This window comes from Rhinopithecus bieti, unplaced genomic scaffold (genome assembly GCF_001698545.2).
Source record: "Rhinopithecus bieti isolate Rb0 unplaced genomic scaffold, ASM169854v2 scaffold_6371, whole genome shotgun sequence".
Taxonomy (NCBI): domain Eukaryota; kingdom Metazoa; phylum Chordata; class Mammalia; order Primates; family Cercopithecidae; genus Rhinopithecus; species Rhinopithecus bieti.
Genome location: NW_016805121.1, coordinates 127675 through 136591, shown reverse-complemented (window position 1 = coordinate 136591; position 8917 = coordinate 127675). Strand labels below are relative to the sequence as shown.

The 8917-nt window shown below is 32.0% G+C and overlaps 1 long non-coding RNA gene across 1 annotated transcript in view; it reads left to right on the top strand.

The window, feature by feature from the left end:
* Positions 1–1425: 1425 nt before the first annotated feature.
* Positions 1426–8917, top strand: part of LOC108529100 (uncharacterized) — a 62748-nt gene continuing 55256 nt past the window's right edge. Inside the window, exon 1 of the long non-coding RNA XR_001885402.1 lies at positions 1426–1514. This is a non-coding gene — a long non-coding RNA (uncharacterized LOC108529100). The remainder of the gene's footprint in view (positions 1515–8917) is intronic.

The window sequence follows — 8917 nt, the reverse complement described above, 5'->3', positions numbered from 1 at the left end:
TAGAGATGGGGTTTCACCATGTTGGCCAGGATGGTCTCTATCTGCTGACCTTGTGATCCACCCACCTTGACCTCCCAAAGTGCTGGGATTACGGGCGTGAGCCACTGTGCCCAGCCTATGCCTTAATGTTTTTACACCTCAGTGGAAATGGTTTGAATCAGAATTATTAAATGCAAGGAAAACACTTATGGTATTACTAGAATATAGCAGAATATAATGTATGATTGCTTAGTTTTATATTATTTCTGTAACTTTAAATAAAGGAAAAATGCTTGATGGTGTCCTTTTCTGATTAAAAAAAAAAAGTTTTCTGTTTCCTTCTCTGAATCAATTTACCATGCTTTCAGTATCACAACAGTTTTCAGTTGAGATTTTATTTCTAAAGGTAGAAGCTTCTTGAGACAATTCCTTTTTGTGGTCGATAAAGCATTTCCCGCTCCTCCTTAACAGACTACCGCTGGACCTGACAGTGGTAAAAACTGTCTCCATATGCCAGAGAGTCCTCTGTAGCTTCTGTGAAGAAGCAAGATGCCTTTTGGCGGAGACAAAGTTATGTCATCTTCCTACCAATCTTTTGTTAGGCTAAATTTGAGGGACTAGAATATAAACATTTTTCAAAATATTGATTAATGTGGTTGTTTCTATGTTAAAAAATAAATTGAATCAGTTGTTTAGCATCAAGTGTACAAAAGAAATTACGTTGATTTTTTTCCCCCACATGTCAGTTGGCTGTTATGGTAAATATTTTGGCACTGTATAGACATTAACATTGTCTACATGATGCCAAAATGATGTGTTGACAAAAGAAAAATGCAAATAAACTAGGTATATAATGTTTTATAGCTACAACTGTATTTTTCCTGATGTTATGTATTTTTTTCTAAAGCAGTATAATTATATGATGTTTTATAATTTCTTATGGATATAAAATTTGGGATATTTTTCTTGATTTTAGGAGGAGTCAGAATTATTAAGAGCCTATTTACTCATTTAGGCAACTAATCTAAAAATTGACTTCATATTAAATACTGACTTACAATACAAATTTTCTATAAAATTATGCTATGCTGGCCATAGTGAATTAAATAAAAATTAAGGCAATAAGCAAAATATACACATATAAAATGTATCTATGATAATAGAATGAATCAATAGTAGAATTTTGGCTCAGACTATTTTTATTTATGAGTAAAATAAGAAATATAGTTAAATAATACGGAAAACAGTATAATTAGATATTTCTTTAGGAGTCACTAGAATATATAAACACAAAGACAAATCACTTAGCATATACTTAGCACAGTTATAGGGGCTGTGAGGGACACCCTGCTTTGATTGAGGAAAATGTAATATTTATTAAACAATGTTGAAAATATACAGCAGAATATAAGTGCTAAAATACATTCTATAATTGCTTTAGGGGTACCAAGGAAAAAAAGATTGATGAAGGCTGTGTTGAAGAGGTGGTGTTCCAGCTGAGCCTGAAAGCAAAGGTCAAGTTTGAATTGATAGAGGTGAGAAAGGAAGACATTCCAGATGAGAAGGGCAACGTGAGGGAAATCCTAAGGGTGAAAGTAAGCAGGGTGTGCATTTCCAGATTGTGTGTGAAAATGTAATACCGAGTGCCTTTATTTTAGACATGGTTCTAGAAAATATCTTGAATTTCCATCTCCTTTCTGATTTTGCAGACCTTGTCTTTATTGAAGTGTTGGAACAGTATTAGTAATAACGTTTATTAGACAATAATGAAAAGAAGAATGATATCTCAGTAATCCCCTGTCATATTATTTGTCTAATCTACACTTATAGTTCTCACTGTCAACATATATTAATAAACAACCAGCCTTAAATGCTGTTCTCTAACTCCATTACTTCAATAGTGCTTTACAAGTAATGTGTTGAAGAGACCATGGTCTTAAGATTTAAAATCATGATGTAATTCAGCTAGATTTTGAGGCAGAGGTGGAGAAAGAAGGGCTGTGCAAAATAGCATGATGAACTCTGGTCTTCCTGTTGGGTACTTGTAAGCTTTTCTCTAGGTTTCTTGAGACAAAACTTGTTTTTTTTTTTTTTTTTTTCCCAACTAATGGGCAACTCCAGACCCCTGTATATTTATGAAACAACTAATGAGCAACCCCAAACACCTGTATGTTAATGCTGTATGTGTGAGTATGACAAGAGACATTTTATCTGCATGCAGATAAAATGATATGGTTAGGCTTGGTAGTCCCCATCTAAATCTCATCTTGAATTATAATCCCCAGGTGTTGAGGGAGAGACCTGGTGGAAAAGGATGGGATCATGAAGGCGGTTTTCCCCTTACTGTTCTGATGATAGTGAGTTCTCACGAGATCTGATAGCTTTATAAGCGTCTGGCATTCCCCGTGCTTGCACTTCTCTCTCGCCTGCTGCAACGTTAATACGTACCTGCTTCCCTTTCCGCCATGATTGTAAGTTTCCTGAGGCCTCCCTAGCTATGTGGAACTGTGAGTCAATTGTACCCCTTTCCTTTATAAATTACCCAGCCTCTGGCATTTCTTTATAGCAGTGTGAAAACAAACTAATACATAACATTACAGGTATTTGGAGCTTTATAATCAAAGAAAAAAGTAGGTAAGAAGTAGAAATAACTAAATAGAGAATGATTTATCAGGAGAATAGAGTGAGATCTGCTAGAAAATTCCTTAAAAAAAGTGCAATAGGTGAGAATATTTTTTGGTAGTTCACAAAGCAACTTTTCACTTTTAATAGTTATATATTGAAGATACATTAGTATACTACAAAATGAGTGGTGTGTGTGTGTGTGTGTTTGTGTAATAAGCACAAGAAAACCAAAAATAGTGTGGTTTTTACATTGTGGTTCTCAAACAGTAACAGTATCACCTGGGAGCTTAGAAATGCAAATCATCAAGCACCACCGCAGATACACTGAATCAGAAACTTTGCAGCTGAAGCCCAGCAATCCCTCCAGGTGATTCTAATGTGTACTAAAGTTTGAGAACCACTAATTTGATGAATATATAATTGCTTAGGGTAAGGCTAAATTAAAAATTATTTAAATTTAATTTAAAATATATTTTGGTATATAAGTGGTAGTTTAAAAGATAAATATAATGAAAGTAGTGTTTGAGTTACTGAAGTTAAAATAGTGCTCTCCTTTGTAGTACTGTAAAAACTGTGGCTTGGCAGAAATTACCATGAGGAACAAATAAGAAAATGAGGAAAAATAATGAAAGAAAGAAGGAAGGAGATGGGATTTAATGTCAACTAACATGTATCAGTAAGAAGCATGTGGAAGATCCTTTATCAAAATATTCAGGAAGTCATTTGTTGGGACTATCTTATCTAATGTTGAATATCTGAACCTCATTATTACAAATAGTCCAGTTAAAGATAGCAGGGCAGAAAAATCCTTGACTTTATGTCCCAAGCACAGAAGCACTTCCCAGATGGCATGAATTAATGGACATTTTGTTTGTTAAAACACCAAATGTCTAAAAGCAAATTAGAGTCATTTGGGTCAAAAAAAAAAATCCTTAGTTTTCTTTCTATTTGGCAGTAATCCAGTTTGAATTTTTCTTGTGCCACTATCTATAATCAAGGAATTTATGTAAACCTCAGGGGATTATATTCTCCTTCACAGAGAATGCCCAAGATAGGTTATTTCAGCCTCCAATGTGAAGCAAATGTGAAATTCTGGTTTTTTTTCTAGACTTAGATTTAATAATCTAGTACCCGAATTGATTTTATCATGCAAGTGCCTATTGGTAAATTTAATAAATCATAATCTTTAATGATGTAATTTCTGGACATAGAGCATATTAACTCTAAAGAAGTAAATCTCTATCAGGCATTAAAAAAAGAATCTTAGTTTAGGCTTTGTCTCTAGTTTATACTAGCTCTGGGTTTAATGATATATTTTATATATTGAGCATATATTTCAAATTCTGGTAGCTAATCATATTATTCAGTGGCTATAAAACCCACTTTTGTTGTATATTATCATTCAAGTATTCTACTACATGCAATAAGAAATAACCAATATACATACTAGAAATATCAGAAGAGAGTAGCAAGCATTAGCAATCCTTCACTTGGGAAGAGGTAAGAGTTCAGAAAGAGACTTTATGTCATGAGTAGGGCTTGAAAAAAGTAGAAAATGGAGCAGGAACACCAAATCACCAAATGAAACCTTCAGTACTCCACATGTCACACTAAGCACAAGGAGGAAGCTGTGGTCCATCATTGGAGAAATTTGAAGTTGGTAGTGCACTGAGATAAATACAGCAACTACAAAACTCTCATCCATTTCAATTACTGGTGAGACTGACTCAACTACCAACACTAACAGTCTTAGAGAAGAAGAGATATATCAATTTCTGGGTACAAATAATAGTTACCTCAGTCTCTACTGTTTCTTCACACACAATGTTTGATGTTTATTCATATCTACTTTCATTCCTGTTTTTTTTTTTTTTTTTCCTGGTGTGTGTGTGTGTGAGAGAGAGACAAAAAAAAGACCCATTGGCAAGAAGACAAAATAGTCAGTAGAAATAGAAATAGAGATATCTCAGACTGAAATTGGAAAATTTCAGCAGTCTTTGAAATAACTATGTTAATATTTTAAAATCTAGCAAAAATGTAGATAAAATATTAATAGAATATCAGTAGAAGACTGGGAAGTATAAAAAAAAAATTGAAAATGCTTAACAGAAACAAATAATTCCTTTGCACTTATCTGCAAACTAGACAAAGAAGAGGAAAAAATCAATGAACTTGAAGATAAGTCATTTGAAATAATTCAACTCGAAATGCAAATAGGAAAAAGAGAGAAGAAAACAGAATTAAACATCCAGAAATATGGGACACTATCAAACTCTACAAAATACCTAGACTTGACATCCCAGAATGAGAACAGGGAATAGTGAGAACCCAACAATTCGTGTAGAGTTACAGGCCAAGAATTCATCAAAATTTACTAAAGTTAACAAACAACAGTTCCAAAAATCTCAAAGAACCCCTAGCAGGCTAAATATACCTAGGTACATCATAATCAAACTGCTTAGAAACAAAAATAAAGAAAAAATCTTGAAAATACCCAAAGAAAAAAAGAAACATATAGAGAAGAACAAAGTTAATAATGGCAGTAGACTTTTCATCACAAAGCTAGTAAGAAAAAACAAAAGAAGAGAAAACAATGAAGTGACATATCAACTGGGTAAAGAAACAAAACAAAACAACTTGTCAAGCAGTAATTCTATACCCAACTAAGTCCCTTTTAAAAATAAAAAAAATATGTAATTTTCACATTAAAACAAAATTAGAGAATTTATCACTAGCTTACCTGTACCACAAGATATGTTATTTAAAATAAGTCTTATAAAGGACAGAAATAATATGAGGTCAATTGGAAATCTGTGTCTATGGAAAGGAATGGATATATCCCAGAAGTGGTAAAAATGTAGACAAATATAGAAGAGATTTTTTTCCCTTACTTTTGACCTTTTTAAAAGATAAATCATACTTTATAACAAAAAGAATAGTAAAATATTGTGGGGTTAATAACCAGTGTAAAAGCAAAATATATGACAGTAGCACAAATGATAGGAAGGGAGAAATAGAAGTATACTGTTGTAAGGGTCATGTGTTGTGCAAAAAGTGGTATACTATTGTGTGAAGGTAAGCTGTGATAAGTTAATGCATACTGTAAAATGCAGAGCAACAATTTAAAAAATAAAACAAAGATATATGGCTAATAAGCCTATAGTGGAGATAAAATGAAATTATTGAAGTGCTCAATTCAAAATATGGCAGAAAAAGAGGAAGAATGAAACGAAGAACAGATGGAATACTAGATAAGAAATGGCAAGATTTAATCCCAACCATATTATAGATTTAAGCCCAACCCTATCAAAAAGTGTATTTGATATAAATGGTCTAAATACTGAAATTTACATGTAGAAATGGCCAAATTGGATTAAAAAAACAAGCTCAAATATTTACTATTTATAAGAAAATTATTTTAAAATAATGAAATATGTCAAACGTAAAAGGATGGAAAATGTATACCATGAAGCACTAATCTAAAGAAAAATGGGTATTAACAGAGATAAAGAAATTGCATGGTGAAAAAGATCCATTAATCGGGAAAACATAACATTCCTAACAATCCTAAAGGTAAAATTTGAATCACCTAATAATGGTACTTCCAAATACATAAAGCAGAAAAATGGTAGAACTGCAAGGACAAACAGACAAATCCACAATTATAGTTTGGATTTTCAGCACTCTTCTCTTAATAATAGACAGAATAAATAGGCAAAAAATATTTAAACCTACAGTTGACATTGTACTTTTACTTAATAGTAAAAACCTATCCGACCATATCTAGTCAACATTGTTAGAGGTCATAGTCACTTCAGTAAGTCAAGAGAATGCATACTGATTGTAAAGAAATACTGTGAGCTCTTCACTCACTGATGATATGATTGTTAATATAAAAAAAATCCCAAATGTAAATTTATAAAAACCTAACACTAAAAAGTAGTAAGCTACCAAGGCCATAAAATTTATAAAGTTAATATTTTAATACTCAATTGCTTTATTTATATACTAGTGATAAATATTTAAAATGGAAAATTTTAAAAAATACCCTATCCAACAGCATCAAAAAATATGAAATTTCTCTCATCACTTCAATGAAACATATGCAAGACATGCACTTTGAAAATTATAAAACATTTCTGAAATTAAAGAATATCTAAAGTAATGGAACTATATAATGTATTTATTGATTGACTCAAAATTGTTAAAATATTACTTCCCAAATTGATCTGCAGATCGAATGGAATTTTATTCAAATTCAAATCAGGACTACTTTGGGGAATTGACAAGTTTATTCTTAAATTTGTATGAAAGCATCAATAATTTAGGATAGCCTATACAATATAGAAAAGGAGAAAAAATATCTGAGCACTTACACTGCCTGAGTTATCAGTGAGTTAGCAGTTAGCTTTACTTAGCACAAATCTACGTTAGTAAAGACAACGTGGTATTGGCATAAGAACAATCATATAGATCAATGGAACAGAATAGACTACAGAAATAGACTCACATATGTTAATTACCTTCAAATTAACTTGATAAAATAATTCAATGGGAAAAGAATAGTCTATTCAACAAACAGTGTTAGTGTAATTTGATATCTACATAAAAAATACTTTGACAATTAAATTAACATTATGAACCATAGACCTAAACATAAGAAAAGCTATAAAACTTATAGGGGAAGACAAGAGAAGCTCTTTGTGACTCTGTTAGCCAATGATTTCTTGGTATCGGACCATTTGTCACATCTTTGTAGGATAGAACCCTGTAGAGTGACTGATACATAGTAATATTGAAGAGAAACATAGTCAGTATGTAAACACATTTTCAGAAAGTTTTGAAAGCTGATTTGAGTAGTATGAACCCTCAATTATGCTGGCCTTTTGCCTAGAACCTTCATAAACTTTTGCATGTTGGAAACTTTTGCCCCTTATTTGATCCTGGAAATTCAGAATTTCTATATTCATTTGACAATTGGGACACTCTCTAACAAAATATTACTCTATTTGAATGACATGTATTTCTATGGCTCCTTGAGGTCCCCAAATTTCCAGGAATGTTTTTCTAAGTCATCCTTCACTTCATGATGGAAAATACTGGCATATCACCTAGGTCATGTTTTGGTTGCGGACATGGACTTGTGTATGAGAGTCATTAGGTGGGTGCCAGGCCTTCTGTGGGAATCATGTGATTTACAGATCCTGCTCTTGCTCCTTTTTCTTTCTTTTATTCTCTCATTCATTTACTTGCTTCTACCTCGTTTTGATCACCTTCCTATTTTATGAGGATAAGAAGAAAGACAAGGTGTGAAATATGAGAAGGGAAATGAAAGAGAAGAGAATAATTAAATGCAAGAGAATAAAACATGTAGATACATAGAATTCTGGAAACAGAATGATAAATCTTTCAAGGAAGAGTGAAATCCAAATAAAATTGTTAAAAGCTCCATCTGTGAACATACAAGCTAGCCAGAGGGTGGGGTTGAATTTGGAAGTATTTGGGTTTTTAAAGTCTTCCTATCCATGAAATAATGTACAAAGTAAACTAAAATATTTTATTAGACATTGTTAAATGTCATTGAAAATCATGTTCTAGGAAAATGTTTTTTTCCTCCAAACAACTTTGTAGGTAATAAAATTTCAATCTAAAATCTAGAAAAGCCTTTACAAGTTCTAAAGATTTTCATAGAACCTCAGCCATCTTTAGTTCTCCCTATTGAGGATGTTGCACATTTTTGGAATTGATTCAGAGAACAGTTAAGCACCATCTGTGTGCCATTTACAGTAGGAAAAAAAGTATCTTTAAACTATTTATATTCTGAGATTTTTTTATTCTTGTTGGACAAAGTAGAATCAGTTCTGGTTTCAGGAAGCAACTTGGCATAACTCAACTTAAAAGAATGAAAAACTGATATAAAAGCCTTGCTAAGGATGATATCATAATAAACACATGTGCTTATTATTAAAAAAAATGCATAAAATTACAGGTTATCTGGTGAAGTTGTAGGAATCTTATTAATAGGCTTGAAGTGATCATTAACCTATGGGTGATCAACAGAAACTAATTCATAGGCTTCTTCTATATGATGTGAAGTATTTGTTTTCAAATGGTTATAATGATTCAAAGACATGACATGTCAGGCAGTAATCACATAATCACATAATCCATTAAGCAAAATAGTTCAAGGTTGGCATACAGTCTCAACTGTAAATTATAGTTATTCAAATACTTTATAGTTACATTTTAACATGAGAGGTACTTTTTAAATTAAAAATATTGGAAGCAACTTACTTTCTTTTTCTTTTCTTTT